At 42.1% G+C, this 17913-nt stretch overlaps 1 protein-coding gene across 5 annotated transcripts in view; it reads right to left on the reverse strand.

The window, feature by feature from the left end:
* Positions 1-17913, reverse strand: part of Chl1 (cell adhesion molecule L1 like) — a 595242-nt gene that overhangs the window by 129277 nt on the left and 448052 nt on the right. For all 5 annotated transcript variants that reach the window (XM_078033574.1, XM_078033576.1, XM_078033571.1 and 2 more), the window contains one exon: positions 16254-16331. The gene's annotated coding sequence lies outside the window, so the exon portion shown is untranslated. The remainder of the gene's footprint in view (positions 1-16253; positions 16332-17913) is intronic.

The following is a 17913-nucleotide window of genomic DNA, read 5'->3' on the forward strand; positions in this document are numbered from 1 at the left end:
TGAAGGGAGTGAAAGAATGAGGAGGAAGAGAAAAGAAGGAGGAGGAGGAGGAGAAGAAAGAGTGGGCGTGACCTGGGGCTCCACCACCTACCTATGGCACCACTGTCGGGTACAAGCATTCACCACGTGGACTTTGAAAGACACTGAAGATCTGAACAGTGGCAGCAGATGGTACCACAAAGCCCTTCAGAACCTGAATGAGTGGTTGGATGCAAGAGCCACTTGCTAAGACAACTTGTGATGCAGGATCCACAATTCTGATCCAGAAGAGCAAGACAAATGTCCCCCATGAAATCAAGACTCTCTCTATCTCTGAGGGCTTCTCCTGCCAGTGCTGATGGGGAGCAGCCTGGACAGACAGGCAGCAGGAAGACATGAAAGGTTAAGTCACGGTGGTGGGTCTTTGAAGGACCCTACATTCCCTTTAACAATCTTTGCTTCCTATTTGGGGACTGAAATTAGTACCACTTTATAGAAAAAAAAAATGCATACATTGAAACTGATACCCATAAATTCTAAATCGACTTTGGGCCCAGCTAAATTTGATTTAGGGCCCTACTTCCTTTTTGATGAAAAATAAATAGTAGCAAGTTTTTTTTTTTTTTAAATTACAAAATCCTCATAACAACAACAACAAAAAAAATAAAAGAATCAGACTCTGACTTTATCTGAAAGACAGAAATGGGATTTTAAAAGGGAACATCAAAAAGAAAACAATTATTTGCTTTATCCGTTGGTTAATGCTATCAAATCTGACATTGTCCAGGCGGACTTTATTTTTCATCAATGTTATCCATCCTATAATCTGAGAAATGCTGAGTTAATTAAAATAAATGTCCCCATCATAGGAGGCTTAACCCAGTCAAGTGACCCAGCTAGACAAAACGTTAAGGACTAACTAACTAGAGAATGGCAGACACTGTAGAGAACTTGGGGGGCGGGGAACATCGTCAATCACTTACGTATCATGTCCCTTTGTTTAATTGGAATTTCCACATAAAAGGAACCACAGAGAGAGACTCACTTCTTTGCTCCTATAACAGCTGCTGTTAGCCCAAACCCTGAGGCTGGCAAAATACAGTTGTGCAATTCAAGTCCTTCATTCACTCGGACATCCAAAACCTCCGCTGAACAACTGATACACGGTGTTCTAGGGAAACGGCATCCAACAGTTGGTAAGGTCCTGACCCCCAACTCTAATTTTTTTTTTTGTACTAGGTATTGAACTCAGGGGCACTCAACCACTGAGCCGCATCCCCAGCCCTATTTTGTACTTTATTTAGAGACAGGGTCTCACTGAGTTGCTTAGCACCTTGCTGTTACTGAAGCTGACTTTGAACTCACGATCCTCCCATCTCAGCCTCCCTTTGAGCTGCTGGGATTCCAGGCATGGGCCACTGCACTGGCTCCCACCTCTCAATTTACCTGGGGATTTAATGGGGCAGGGCAAAGGGTATACTGTCCAAGTCAAGGTCACTCAGCATGGCTAAGGTTTGGAGTAGAGTAAGTCCTTTTCCATTGTGAATTGTTGTGTTACAAGATCCCTGACCTCTGCTGACTATGTGCCAGTAGTACTACTCTCCCTCATTAATTATAACAACAACAATAACAACAAAATACAGAACTCTCACTGAATGGCAAAAGTGCTCCTGGTTGAAAACTAACACCCTCTGACCCTTTTTTCTGCCCTACAGCAAGGCCACTGTGGGCCATGACTCTAGAGATCACTATCCATTTAGAATCTGTGTGAAGTTGTCCCTGAGGTTGTAACAACTGAACGCCACTCCAAAGAGGCTCTGCTTTATTGGGTGATGTATGAAAGTGACATGCTGTGGTGTCATTTTATATGTCATTGAATATGTCATGCTACATGTTAATTTGCAGATTGGGTAAAGCACCAGAATACATACCAACACTCTATTATATTTGCACATTATATTCCTCCACAATGATCCTCTCCTCTGTCTTCTTCCATGAATGTACACACATCCACACAGAAAGGAATAGAAAACTCTTGTTTGCTTAAAATGTCTTTAATTCTTAGCAGAAGCTCAAATAAAGTGGAAAAGAAAAGAGTGTGACTGATGAATCGTGGAGATAACACGGGGCAAACAAGAGTTCACTGCTCTTTTGGAAATGCGGGTGCACATCCAAGCAAAATTCTCCAAAGTTGAAAGTATGGCAGTAGACAAGGTAAGGAACACTCTCAATCTAGAGACAGCTGTGGTTTTAACTAGCTTTCTCATTGCTAAAAAAATACATCACAAGAAGTTTATGTGGGGCTCATAGTTTCAAAGGTCTCAGTGCAAAGATGGCTGACTCCATAGCGCTGGGCCTTAGGTGAGGTAGCCCATCATGGTGGAAGGGCATGGCTGGGGAAAGCAGTTCAGGAATGTGGCAACTAGGAAGCAAAGAGATGGGCTCTGCTCATGAGGGACAAAATATAGACCTCAAAGAGACATCCCCAGGGCCCACTTCTTCCAGCCACACCCTACTTGCATACAGTTACCACCCAGTTAATCCATTAAAGTGGATTAATGCACTGACTGGGTTAAGGCTCTCATAACCCAACCATTTCACCTCTGAACATTTTAGCACTGTCTCACACTGAGCTTTCGAGGACATCTCATATCTAAACCTTAACTCCTTTCTTCCAGAAATTTTAATGGAACCCTGGTTCTCAACCCTCACTGTTGTACAAGACCCTGGACAGAAGCTGACCAACATGACAAGAACCATGACAGCCACCTTGGCTCCACCTCGTGAGCCACAGTGCCCATCCAGCGGTCCTTGGATTGATGTCTACAGGCAATCAAAGGTAAGAACTGTCATTCTAGTTTGTCAGGAAATACTGGGGGAAATAATACAAGAAAATTAAGCCTGCTGCATACACACATGACCCATTCATCTCCACAGTTTTCCCATTTCAGATACCAACCAACTTTCACGATGCACTCACACTTGCCCATGATGAAATGAGATCCTTTAGCATTTAGATTCCTTTTCTATACCGTTCAACAATATAATTCATAGAAATACATCTATACACACAAGCCTTACTAGTTATCAAACAAAAAGACAGCTGTGATGCTAATTTGTGCTTCTTCATGACCTCCAAGGGACAAAGTTCTAAGAGTTACTTAAATGATTTACAATTTTATGTTCATACAGCATAAAAAATCAGTTACTATTAATATCTAAAAAGGTTTATATACTCACATGAAAGTCTGGGTAATCTTCCCTATGGCCTTTTAATCCTAACAGCTGGGAGGCCAGTCATTTCAGTGGGTAAGAAAAGAGATCTTTTAGCTGTATGAAATTGACTGAATTTATAACAACTCATAGTTCAAAACAACCTTTTCCCAGAAAACTGGTTTTCCTTTTTTTTTTCACTACAATTATAGTAGGAAGTCTGTGAGAAGATTAAGAATGAAAGCATCTATGAATAGCATTCTGTAAGAAAAATTAATATTTCAAGCTTGAATCCAAGTATGATTTCATAGGGCAGAAATGAGACCAAAAGGGCAGAACCATTGTGTTTAGAAATGGGGATAGAAATGTATCCTGATACACAGAAAATAGCAGGGTAACAACAAAGGAAATTATAATTCTGGTTACTTTCCAAAATGTTTCCACAATTTAATGGTGTCCACTCCAAAATACAGGAGTTGATAACTATGTGATGGTATTAAGTGCTGGGATTCCGAAGAGGTGTTTAGGTCACGAGGGTGTATGAGTCAGCTTTTTGTTGCTGTGACAAAAATACCTGATGAGAACAAGTTAGAGGAGGAAGGATTCACTGTGGCTCCTGGTTTCAAAGGATTTCATACAGTCTGCTGGCTCTAAGGCAGAAAACATCATGGTAGACAGGAATGACAAAAGAAAGCTTAAGGCAGACAGGAAGTAAAAGAGACAGGAGCCAGGGACAGGATATAGTCTCCCAGGGCATGCCCCAGAGACTCACATCCTCCAGCCAAGCCCCACCTGCCTAAATCATCACCCAGTAGTCCATTCAAACTATTAACCCACTAAATGAATTGATCCACTGATGAGGTTACAGCCCTCACCCTGAGGTCAATTCCTAAAAGTTCTACCTCGGAACCTTGCTGCAATACCTAGCACATGAGTTTTGGGGGGATATTTCAGCTTCAAATCATAACAGCGCTACTCCCCCCCAAAAAAATGGGTTTAAAATTACTATAAAACAGGCTTCATGCAGTGTTTGGCAAGCCTGCTCTTCTACTGTCTACCATGTGCTGCATAAGAAACCCCAGATTCCCCTGAGAAAATGCAACATGAAGGACCTCATTGGAGGCCAGTGCCTTGATCTTGGACGTCCTAGCTTGGAGAATTGTGAGAAATAAATTCCCGTCCTTTATTAAGTATCCCATCTACAGTTTCCCATTAAAGCAGCAGAAACAGCCTGAGACACATGCTGATAAGACCCCACACCCTTTGATGCCGGATGCGCCATCAATGTCTGTGCCTCTGGTTTCCTGTGTCCCAGCTGCACGGCTCATCTTTAAAGACCCTAGAAAATGCCCAGTCTGTCCCAGCTCTGACGGGCCTCTGTGCACCTTACGTCCTAAGAGAGACCTTGTGCAATGGTTTGGAGGGGAGGTGTCCCCCCAAAAGCTCATTGGGTTTAGGAGAGCCTGAACCCAATCAGTGAACTAATTACCATGGATGGGATTAACTGAGAGGTAGCTGAAGGCAGGTGGGGTGTGGCTGGGGGGAGTGGACACTGGGGGCATGGCTTTTGGATATATATATGTATCTGGAGGGTGGAGTCTCTCTGCTTCCTGATCACCTTGTGAGCTGCTTCCCTCTACCACCCTCTTCCGCCATGATGTCCTGCCTCACCTCCAGCTCTGAGGAATGGAGTCTGCTCTCTATGAACTGAGACCTCTGACACTGTGAGCCCCCAAATAAACATTTCCTCCTACAGTTGCGCTGTCCGGGTCTCTTTTAGTCACAGCAGTGTACACCTCGCTACTAGCTGGGGCAGGGGCCTGTGGAGGTTAATAAACCAGGTTGCTTTCCCCAGGAGCAGACTCAGGGAAATATGAGATCAGTCTATGGGGAAGGGATAGGAAGGAGGCCTAATTGGCCACAGAGAGAGTGAGACAGGAGGCAGCATCCACATCTAACCTGCCCGGAATCTGAAGCAGCGCTGACCCCTAGAGCTGTTGAGAATTGGGCCAAAGCTGCTGGAACTTTATTTTATCATATCAAGCACCAGGAGTGGGCTGCCCTGGAAAGGGGACATGGCTTGGAGCATGAAGGAGTGGCCTTCAGCTGAGGCCATCCCTGAAACTGGCTGATGCTTGAAGGCTGGCCAACAGCAGTCCTGCCAGCACCTGGGAAAAAAGGTTCTCATATAGCAAAATCTGGACAGGGTGTGGCCACGGTGCAATTAGCAAAATGATGGCAATTGCACTGACCTCCAAAGGTGTGCAATATCCAACAGGGCAGCGGTTTCAACACCAAGTGCCTGATAAATGCTAGGTGTGCCGTTCTGATTAGGGAGCCCTTTAAAAGACTGTGACTTCCTTTCTTTCGCCATCTATTTATTCACCCCCAATACACCAAGTGTGTACCACGTGTTAAGGATTTTCTCTTAGCGGATGGAAGAGGACAGGACGGCGAGTTCTCCGTTGTCGAAATGGTGCTCACACATCAGTTCAGAGGAAGATAGAAAACCAACATAGAAATAAATCATTAAAACGATGATGTTGGGAATTAAGTGTCAACTTGAAGAACATGAGCAATAAAAAAAAAAAAATATTTAACATGTGGTATTACTGGAATCCATGAGTGGGTCACAAAACCCCAGTGTAAGGGGACTTCATTGGTCCAAAAGCAAAAACAAAAGAATAGCGGTGATGAGGGGGGGGAGCCTCAGGGACCCCTGAGTCCAAGAATCCACCTCCTTCAGTCTGTCTTCTTGTTTCTGTTGTCCAGGTCTGAGACCAATTCTGTGCACCCAACTTGGGTTCACACAAATCCAGGGAAGGACTCTGAATGACCAGGTGATCAAATGTGCACCTTTGTCTTATATTGGGCCATGCATTCACCCCTGTGACCAGGACAATGAAAGTAATTCGATTGATATTGAGCCTTTATGCTGTACAAAGTATAACACAATTATAAGGATGGCTCTATTTTTAAAAAATACTATTATCTGCTCTTTACTGATGAGAAACTAAAGCTCAAAGAGATCAAGTGACTTGCAAAAGCACATATTCTGAGTACAGAAGGTGAAATTCAACCTGCTTCAGTCCACATGCCCAAAGCAAAGCCTCAGACTCACAAGGTCATTAGGCCTTGCTAATGTCGGTGTCTGTACAGTTATATTACAGTCACGATAGTCTTTCATTATCTAGATTCATCAATGCTCACCAGTCTTCCACCCAAAATGAAAGAGGAATAATTGGACATTCGCAAACGAAAAGCGTATTTGGACAGAGGCAGAAGATAAACTGGGAAATCTTACAAGGAAAAACCAAAAGGTAAATCAATATGAAATACCACTTACTAGCAGAATGATTGACCAAACAAAGATTGACCAGTTTAAGCAGAAACAGATCGTGAAGGGGGTTTGCAGGTGTCCAACTGGTGTTAAGCTGGGAAATCAGTTCAGCAACATGAAATGTGAAATGCTCTGTAAGTCAGGAGAATTATATAGGAGGTCTGACTCTCAAATCAGCAAATATACAGTCGACTGAGTGAGTCAACCTCTGTTTTCTAACCTGTAATTTAGGGCCGATAGTACAGGAACCACCTATTTAATGTATATAATATCTAGCCCCTAAGGATAAGGATAGAATAGAGGCACTTAGTGTATTCATCAGGAGAAGAAATTTCAAGATACCAAGTAGGAAAAAAAAATGTACCTGGATTCTTTGTTATATCTGTGGCATTACAAAAAAAAAAATTCCAAGTTTAGCATAAATATATTCAAAAGCGAACTTTGTAAATTTAAACCATCTTAATGTAAATGAAGAATAAATAGTAATGAGAAGGGGCGCTAATGAAACTAAACATTTACATATTTAAATCAGTGAGAACTAAGAGGTGGGTGAAATAGTTGGCCCTTTTCTAATTTTAGAAGTATAATATAATTTTACTTCAGACGCAAGAGTCTTAGAAATATTCTATATTTTATAAGGGGGAATAAAACATGCTTTGGGGTGTTGCTGGTGGTCTTTACAGACAGAGGTGGTTGCAAACTTGCCCTGAAGGCTGATTTCTTACCATTTGATGTTACAGTTCCTTGTGTTCCAATTTTCAACACAGCTGGACACTTTTTGTTGGAAAAAAAAAAAGTGAATTCATTTTAAACAGGACTGTAAAACGGTGATAAAGAGAATGACTGGAGAAACCAACCATGATGGGAAACTAAATGTCCCAGGGAAACACTTGAAAGCCTTTTTAGTGCGAGAAATATGTGCTCCAGAATTGAATCTAAGATAACAGAAACCGCTATGATGTGGATTAAGGAAATGTGAGTAAAGTTGCCGAAAAGGTAGAATTATGCTTCTTTGTTGAAGTCTATTTAAAAAACAGCAACTATAACAACAACAAAATATCTGGACTGAACTTGCCGGTTCTGGATATGCTTAGGGAAAAATGGGAAGTTGGAACAGGAAGGTACCTTGAAATTATTTCCTTCCATAGCCACCCATTTGATAAAAGAAAGAAGTTAAAGGTTAGAGTTGGAAATGATTTGTCTAAAATCCCATCAGTGTGATGCTAAAGAGGAAGAGGCTAATAATCAGGAACATTAATTGAGACAATTCTGAGATCATGATTATGATCCCCCGTTTACAGATCAGCAGCTCAAGTTCCAGAAAGGTTGACCAATTGGTTCAAAAACCCTCAAGTCAGAAACTGCCGAATTAGAAGACCTGGCAGCCTCAGGGTTTTCTGCCTCTCAGATCCATAGATTATCTGTAGCTCTCTTCCCTCTACTGTTGAGGCACTGACTTTACACATACCACTCATGAGGCTGAGGCAAGAGGATTGCAAGTTCGAGGCCAGCCTCAACAACTTGGCAAATGCCCTAAGTAACTTGGCAAGAATCTCTCTCAAAAAAGGACTAGGGAGGCCAGGTAGAGAGGCACATGCCTGTAATCCCAGGGACTTGGGAGGTTGAGGCAGGGGGACTGCAAGTGTAAGAGGGGTCCGGCGGAGCTTCGGAGGGAGAGACCACACAAGAGACTTACTCCATGCAATTGGCAAAAGGGGATTTATTGGGGATCCATTCCAGCGCGCTGGGGCTCTGTGCCCACTCAAGAAGGGAGAGTAGCCCAGAGCCCAGAGCAAAGGTCAAGCAGAGCTTAAGTACACTTTTTGGAGAGGGCGGTGGTGGGCTTTGCATACATCAGAACAAATCATCATGAGGCGCGGGAAAATTGAACAACAACTCTGAGACGTGATTGGCACATTCATTGGCGGGAACAGGTCGGGCCGGGGTGATTGGTCATTCCTAAGCGGGTTACACATTCAAACTGATTGGTTCGGGCCCTGTGACAAACTGCACAGGGCCCTAGGCTAAATGGCCAGTAGGGCGTTGTTTTAACTATCTCAGGAATTCCAGGTTCTGGGTGTAACAGAGGAACTTAATAATACCTAATCTTTTACATTCAAGCTTTCCAGCTTAGAAACTTTACCCTTTCACAAGTTCAAAGCCAGCCTCAGCAACTTAGGTACTTAGCAACTCAGCAGGACCCTGTATCTAAATAAATAAATAAAGCAAGAAAGGGCTGGGGATGTGACCCAGTGCTTAAGCGCCCCTGGGGATCAATCTTCAGTGCCAAAAAAAAAAAAAAAAAAAACTAGAGTGGGGATTGGCTCCGTGGTAAAGTACCCCTAGGTTCAAACCTCAGTTTAAAAAAAAAAAAAGAGAGAAGACTGAAAGCATACTGATAAGAGCTAATCTGCTGGATCCTCTGCCTATATTCTTACCTAGTTTTCTTGTTATCTCTGTCTTCATTAGAGAAGCCTCAGATCACTGTGAGTCAAATTCCCATGGATCTGACTCCCTTGGAGCAGGTAACAGAACAGCATTCCTCCTGTTTGCGTGGCGATTCAGATAGATTGCAAGCTGCATGAGGTTAAGAACCCTTTCTACTCCTGTTTGCTACTCTAGCCTCAGCCCAGCATCTCTTAACAGTCACAGCACAACCAGGGAACCCAGGAATGAACGTTCCTAAAAAAGGTTGCACTCCGAGAAGGTCATCCAATGTCCTACAATCAGACAAATGGAAAGACAACTGATAAGGAGATTCATCCTACTTCCACTGCCATTTTGCAATTTTCCCAGGATTGAAACTGTCTAATATATATATATATATATATATATATATATATATATATATATATATATATATATATATATATATACATAGTACGAAGACAGGAGAATATAAAATACAGGAATTGAAGGAAACCAGAATACAGCACCTGGAAATGGCACACTAGCTTAAGAACTATTTTGAGCCAAAGGCAGTTAAAAAGCAACAAACCTAGAAAGCCCCCATATCACCTTCTTTCTGCCTAAAAATGGGAGATGCATTTCCCCTTATAATGTTCTCCTCCCCTCTTCTGTGTCAAGAGGAAAATCTTTACCCCGGAGACAGAAAGCTGGTACTCTGGTGGGTCTGCAAGAAGAAACTGTCCTAAATGACCCTTCTCTTCCGTGAACACTACACACGTCTACTTTCTCCCATGCACTGCCCATAGAAGTTCAAAACCTTCTCCTCTGTCTTCCCACTTCTCCACAATGTATCATCCTTTGTTAAAATGGTATATAAACCTCTTGGGTCTAACTGCTTCTTTGTTTGTTTTGCTTCTTTTTCTATGACAGCTTCTATGCACATAAAAATTAAATTATTCACAACAAATAAAACTGGCAAGCCTTTCCTCCTAATTTGTGTTGTTGTTTGTTGATAGATTAATTCACAGGCACACACAAAAAGAGGAGAGTACAGGGAAAGTTTTAATTCTTTTCCTATAGAACACTCATGTACAGTGAAGCAAGTTGTTATACCCACAGTATATACTGAAAACAGTAAATGCTGTATGAGGCTTGAAATAGCTGGTTAGAAAGAAGTTAAAAATTAGCATGCTAAAAAAAAAAATTAGCATGCTAGCAATAGAACCCGGGTCCCTGGTCCAACTAAAATTTAACAGACGATAATCTCTCAAATATAAGATTACTTACCTGCAGCTTGTAGTTGCAAAGAGAATTGTAATACACACATCAAAATGGGAAGCAACTGCTGGGCACCATGACACACACCTATAATCCCAGTGGCTCAGGAGGCTGAGGCAGGAGGATCTGAGTTCAAAGCCAGCCTCAGCAAAAGCAAGACACTCAGCAACTCAGGGAGACCCTGTCTCCAAATAGAATACAAAATAGGGTTGGGGATGTGCCTCAGTGGTCCAGTGCCCCTGAGTTCAATTCCTGTACCAAAAAAAGGGGGGGGTTATAATTGCAGTGGACAGAAGAGACTACAGAGAAGACTCTTGCAAATCAGCTATCCAAGCCTGCGGAGCTGGATCCTCATAATATTAAAGGCAGAACTCAAACACATTATGAAAAATCATTCTCATTTTTCTAACAGTGTATGCTGTCCTTAAGAAAGGGAGATTATATTGCACAGGGTTCTCAGACAGCTTTGATGTGTTTTTCCTTTTTTTCTACCCTTCCTATTTTTTTTTCCATGCTATATAAGACAGGGTGCTGTGGTATAAGTGAAAGCACTCATCTTTGAACCCTGTGCATGGGGCTGCCTTTCTCTGTATGATCACTTAAGACAGGCTAAATGAGCCTTTGATGGGAGGCTTTGATTTACCTCCTCATTCCACACTCCATCACGAGGCTGCATGCAGGCTGCCCCTGCCATCTCCTGCCCAGCTCTGGGCTGAGAGCGGTGATGAATTTCTTGGATCTGCTGCCCTTCCAAGGCCTCGAGTACCTGCCCACCTGTGCAACCCAATTCCATCCGCTGTGCAGGGGGGAGGTCTATGATTTCTGTCAATGTTATACATGGTATTTTTCCCCAGCATGGGTTGCCTTAGGGTGAAAATGGCTATTTTCTTTTTTTTTTTCTTTTGAGGAAACACAATTTTCTCCTTTCATTTGATTTTGCTCTAAGTCATTTGGTTGTGTTTTGTATTTACGTGGACATTTTATGTGTCTAGTATATCATGTTGCTACATGAGCAGGGCTTTTAAATTTCAACATAAGAGCAAAATAGTTTGCTCATGAAAGAGGTCATCCAAGTGTTTCTGGGATTCTGTGTCTATATATATATATATATATATATATATATATATATTTTTTTTTTTTTTTTGTGTGTGTGTGTGTGTGTGTGTGTTTGCCAGGAATTGAACAAGGGGCACATGACCACTGTGCCTCATCCCCAGCCTTATTTTATATTGTATTTAAAGACAAGGTCTCATTGAGTTGCTTAGAGTCTCGCTTTTGCTGAGGCTGGCTTTGAACTCACGATCTTTCTGCCTCAGCCTCCCATGCCACTGGGATTACAGGCATGCACCACTGCACCTGATGTGCTGTGCTTATCTTTAATAATTTAATGGTCATTTTATCCATTGTTTTCTCTTGAGGAAATGGCAGCTGTTCCTCTTTTTGTAAAAGAATTCTGCCTTCTGTGTTCGCAAAGAAAGCAAAATAAACAAAAGAAGAAGAAAATGTCTATGAAGACTGAACCCAAACCTATCAAAATCTAAAAAAATCAGTCAAAACAAAGGGACCGGGAAGAAATTTTTGGAGGTAATGACCATGTTATGGCCTTGACTGAGGAATAGCCTTGCACATGCCCAACTCTCCAAATCGTACATGTTCAATATGTGCAGCTCTCTGTACTGTCAATTATACTTCAGTAAAGCAATGAGAAAAACCTACCACTGACAGTAATGATGAAATCCTGCAATAAAATCATAGACTTAGGCTGAAAAAAAATGACATTTTTTAACACTGTGCTCATTCTAGGATGTTTTGATTTTTGAGATGCCCTTTTTTTCTGGTGCCTTAAGATCTACCCGTAGCATTCGAAGGACATATTGTTGTATCTCAGCTTCCCTTTGGAGTCCTTGCTGAATTTTCATGCCTTGGAAATCACATTTATTTCTGTATGCGATTTGAGGAAAAGCGACGTCTATAAAACTCCAGATGAAACAAAATGTATTTTTTGGCACCTTCCTACCAAAATCATGTAGGCAAATTGGAGGTCATCCAAAGAAAAGCCCAAAGAAGGATGAATGAAAAGCGGTGTTGGCTAAGGAACTGTGTGGCTTCTGCATGTCCCTGAAGTAGGTAAACAATGAAGGAGCGTCACAGCCCATAAATATTGAAACGGCGTAAACATCAAATATAGATAGGAATGATTAATTCCAAGGCGAGGGGCATGGAGATACGCTAATGCATTCATATTCACGGAGAAGGAAAAAAAAAAGAGATACTGTTTACTAGCATCATTTTGAAATATGGAACATTAATAATTTATGCACGATATTCTAGCATTTGATGGAATCTTTGATCGCCTCTGAACGCCCCTTCTCAAGAAACACTGCAAAACTATACTTAATTGTTCCACCCTGGGGAACGTCTTCCCGAGGAGATCAGTTTTTATTTGGCTTCCGATCAGGACTTCTTGAAAAGAGGTTTTTCCTTTCGCACAGTGACTCGCACACACGCTTTTATTTCCCACTGGTCCGGAAGGGAAGGAGACTCACACAAATGCCAAGGGAGAGGTCAGGACCCACCTGGCCAGGGTGGGGCTACCAGAAGGCGCATAGATAAAGGAACAGGACAACTCATCAAAACCCAAAACCACACTTCAGCATAACGGGAAACTCCTAGCGAGACTGAAGCCATCCAGACACTTCTGGGCACAGCAGGTATCCAGGGAATGATCTATCAGGAGGTTTTTCCCTCCCTCCATCCCTCCGTTTCTTTCTTCCTTCCTGACCTGCGTTTACAAAGCATCTGCTACACCCTGAGCTTCGTGCACAGTGATAATGATGCAAATAGAAATTTGACGTGGATGCTGCCTTTGAAGACATGTTTATGAGATGAATTCATACACACACACACACACACACACACACACACACACACGTGGATGCTGCCTTTGAAGACATGTTTATGAGATGAATTCATACACACACACACACACACACACACACACACATATGCTCACACATATAATTGTTAGTGAGGCTAAGGCTTGTGACCACGGCTAGAGCAAGGCAGAGCAAGGATCAGCCAACCAAATTGCACAGGTACGGTGTGCAGCTCCCTGTGCACCTCTGCAAGGTGAGGCTGTGCCATCCTGCCCTCCCCAGAGCAGAGCAGAGCAGAGCAGAGCAGAGCAGAGCAGAGGAGCCAAGCCCTGCTGGGACCACACACATATATGGTCTGCGACCGTGGACCTGGGCATCCCTGAAAAACAGTCGATATTTCATTGCAACTCCACAGACTGTCCAGGGAAACCAGCTCACGTCCCCGCTCACGTGAAAGCACTTAATTAAGATTAAATGAAAATATCACTCTCTCTCCTGGACTATCAGGACATGTGGCCTGGCCTTTTATATAAAGAACCCATCAAAGTCCATAAATCAGGAGGAGGAGCAGGGTGGAGAGATAAGCACCATCAATCAGTCTCCTGCGTGCCCCAAGGTGACCTTCTGCTACATGTTTCATCTTGAACTACTGCTGCAAAAACAGCTTCTGTCATTAGGCCTCCTGTTGAGATGCACGGAGAATATCCCCTTCCGATAAATTATACGCAGGTATGGCGATGAATAAGCTGCATGGATCAACTGAAATCTGTGCTATAGGCACAAACAACCTCAGAAAATTCTAACTCTGAAACTCAATAAACGGTGCTCTAAGTTCAGATAAATTTGCGTGTTGGAAAACTTAAGAGCAAAATTAGTATTCCTGTGTTAGAGTCTCATCGGAGTCTAGGGGATCATTTCAATTCCTTTTTTGTTTTTTGGGTACCGGAGATTGAGCTCAGGGGCACTCAACCACTGAGCCCCACCCCCAGCCCTATTTCATATTTTTTTTATTTAGAGACAGGGTCTCGCTAAGTTGCTTAGTGCCTCACCATTGCTGAAGCTGGCTTTGAACTTGTGATCCTCCTGACTCTGGACCCACTGGGATTACAGGTGTGTACCAAGGCACCTGGCTATCATTTCAATTCATTTTAAAGCAGATGTCATGGGAGACTGAATAGTGAGGGTTGGAAAGCTGACAAAAAGAAAGCTTATTCAAAAAAATTAAGGATGGAGCTAGGGATATAGCTCAGTTGGTAGAGTGCTTGCCTTGTATGCACAAGGCCCTGGGTTCAATTCCCAGCACCATCAAAAAATAAAAATAAATTAATTAAGTAAGGATTAAGTAAGCATGTGTGCATAGCATGTAGCAATGTGGAATAAGTAGCAAGTGCACCTGTGTGTTCTAGCATATGGTTCTCTAAACCCTTGCTGGAAGATTCATGGATTATTTTTTTTCAAACACCACCCTGAAAATTGATGGTGAGAGAAGGTATTATGTAGGATTAAATAATGATTTGATAAAAAAAAGATTTGATCAATCATCAAAAAACAAAGAGAACACAAGAAATAAATATGATTCAATAAAACAAAGGAAAGGCAGCATGATGATGAGTCAGTAGAGCATTCTGTGGCTCTCTATCCGTTTCCATAAGAGCCACAGATTCAATTATTAATACGCCATTGCCATAATTAAGGCCCCTTTAGTAGCATAACGTCTGTGCCCAAAAGTTAATATCCTGGATATTGTTTCGTACCCTTTACTTTCTGAGCTTTACCCAGGTTTCTCGGGAACAAGAAATTTACTTAGAGCGAAAAGCTAAAAGTGTTTTAATGGAATCAGTGCACCTTCCCGAAAGAATCTGGTTAATCAGATTTCAGGAATTTTCCCTAAGGACATGACAGTGTCTCTCAAAGGGTTTTTAATCTTCTAATAGACCTGTAGATTAACTGGAGTTAGACAGCCTGTGCAGAGAAGCCCTGCTCAGAGCAAATTCCATAAGGTGATACCAATCCAGTGAGTGAGACAGAGAGGGCAGGTCTGCTCCAAGTGGTTTTCTGTTAGACGGATTCCTGGAATAAGCCCCATTCACACAGGAGGTCTCTGGGCTTACCAGGAACTAGGCACGCTCACAATGGCTCACCAAGGCCAGAGGCTCTGCCTCTTGCTACATTATCTTATATTTATTAAAGTTCCATTTACCACCCACCTATAGGAAAGTTCTGTGTGCATCAAATAATAATTCTCCGGTAGTATATATTCTGTTGTTCACAAGACGCACAGTTAAGAACATAAGAAGAAAATCACTCGTTAAAATATGACTAAGGGAAAGAAAAACTTTTTTCTTTGAAAAAAAAAAACGTTGTCTTTGAAAACTAATAATGATGCTAATTATTGACATTTACCAAATTGAGTACGGTGCCAGAGACCAAACAGTGCTAATAACTGTTATCAAACCCATCGAGTTTAAGCTGTGCCTGCAGGCAGTTACAACAATTATTCCAACTTTGCAAATTATGAAATGGAGGGTAAAAAAGGTAAACAGCTTCCCCAAAGCCACAGCGCAGTGTGTTTGTGCCAAATACTTTGAAATCAGTTATAATTCGACTCAGTATTGCGACAAAGAGTTTGAGAAAACTCTCTAAAAGAGAGGATCCAGATCGGACTGCAGATGAATCCCAATTCCAGGGACAGTTCCTGAAGCTGAAATTCCTTCAGATCATGAAGGGGTGAGCTCTGTTTGACCTCCCCCCCCCAAAAAAAAATACAAGATTCCTCAACAAAACCTCAAGCCTCCTAGGGAGACAAGCTTCTGAGAACTTAGTGGTCAAATTCATTTTTCTATTCAATGTGACATTTAGATAAATATCCTCGAGAGGGCACTTTCACATATGCCAAGAGGTGAGAAAAATAACGTGAAGGTCAGGGGTTTGCTCTTTCCAAAACAAGTCAGCATGTTAAGGGAAACTCAGAAAATAAACGACACACACCCCAATGCATCGTATGCCTGGGCCGTATCTTCTCTAAAACTAGTAGACACAACATTTCTACACTCTCTTATTCCATGTTTCTCCCTCTGGCTCCGTTCTTGTGCTGTGGATTGCATTAATTAAATACGATCAAAATGCACGAGGCAACTGATTAAGGAAAATATTCTTACCAGTAAATTAAGTTCCACTTCGTTCCACTGTGACCTGTTAGCTGCTAAGACAGGATCATTGTTCGCAGTTTATAGCACCTAGGGATAGATTGGAAAGTTATAATTTTAGAAATAATTTCCATCTAAGGAGCCACTTTTAAAGCAATTTTTACCTGGTCTCTGTCAAACACACACACACACACACACACACACACACACACACACACATACACAAATATTTAACTTGCCTTTCTCCAATTTCTACTTTCATACCCAAACAATAGCCTTGTTCTGTTGCTTTAAAAAAACAAACAACAACAACAACAAATCCTGTAAATTTCTATCTTGGAATAACAGAAGTCATTCAAAGGGCAGACCTGCAGGAAACAGCCACATAATGGCACTTATCATTGAAAGAATTGTTGATGTGCCTTCTCTTGCAGATTCAAATTTTTTTTTTTTTTTTTTTGCACCAGACCCCCATTTGTAGATCTCCTTGGCAGGTCTCCAGGAATTATTCTGAACAATAGCCACCTCCTTTTGTTGGCCACTGTGACCAACGAGTCCAAAGGAAACAATACAGATGAAAAAAGGGAAGGGTTCTGTCAATTATGGACTGAAGCACAGCCTTCAAATCAACAGTCCGTCTCCAGGCAAGTGTGCTCACGTCCAGCCGACGATCTTAGAACAAATCAACACGTGAAATGAAGGAAACCTTGAACCCAGTCCTCTTGCCGTGGATTCCCAGATGATTTGAGGATGAGCTGTCAGTCACTAAGGGTGTTTATAACCTTGTTTCCTGATGCTGTCCCATGAACACAGCTTTGACCAGCTAAGGGCTCCTGTTACCCATCCAGAATCCAAATAAGTCAGCGTCGTGCTTTTGGGTTTGTTTTTTTTTTAACCAGTGGTCATCACTGAATGAATACCGCTCAGAAGGGCTAAATTTCATCTATTATTCCTAACTCAGTGGGGTACAAACTACTAATGAAGAGACATAGAAAACTGTAATATCTTCAGCCCTAAGAGAAAGAAGGAAGACTACAAAAAATCCAAGCAAGCCACTTGCATCCCATGCAATATTTGACAATTTCTTTGGCCTTCTTCCAGGAACTGATGCCAAGAAGTTATGAACAGATTGCAGCGCCTTGGGAGAGAACCTCACACAGGAGCACTGGGAAGAAAAACGCAAGGCTGGCAAGTGTAAGAAAAGTCCCCATGCTTTCCAAAGGACCCAGTGACATTCTGCACAGACGGTGTTGTGTCCTTTCTACTTTGGTTCAGTAGCCTCATTTCAATTCCATCAGTCCTGCTTCTGACACCATTTTTATTACCTGCATGACTACGACAATTAAAATTGTTTATGGACCTCTAAAAATGCACAAAACAGTGGGTCCACCGGTGCCCTTTGTAGAGTGCAGCCATGTTTATTGACTTCTGCAGGCTGAAAGAACTGTGTATTCAAGCCAAGGACCATGGAACCTGGCCTCCACTCTGCTATATCCAGCTCCAATGTGTTACAACCGTCTCTCAGCGGGAAATACAGAAAATGCAATGTTCGCAGATGTGGATTCCAAGTGAGATCGCCTGATCCTCCTGTTCCATTTGCTGAGACTAAAGTTAAATGACCTAAAGTAGCATGTGATTTTTACGGACCCCGGTGATAAGGAATGTTATAAAT

Source organism: Ictidomys tridecemlineatus, chromosome 16 (genome assembly GCF_052094955.1).
Source record: "Ictidomys tridecemlineatus isolate mIctTri1 chromosome 16, mIctTri1.hap1, whole genome shotgun sequence".
Classification (NCBI taxonomy): Eukaryota; Metazoa; Chordata; class Mammalia; order Rodentia; family Sciuridae; genus Ictidomys; species Ictidomys tridecemlineatus.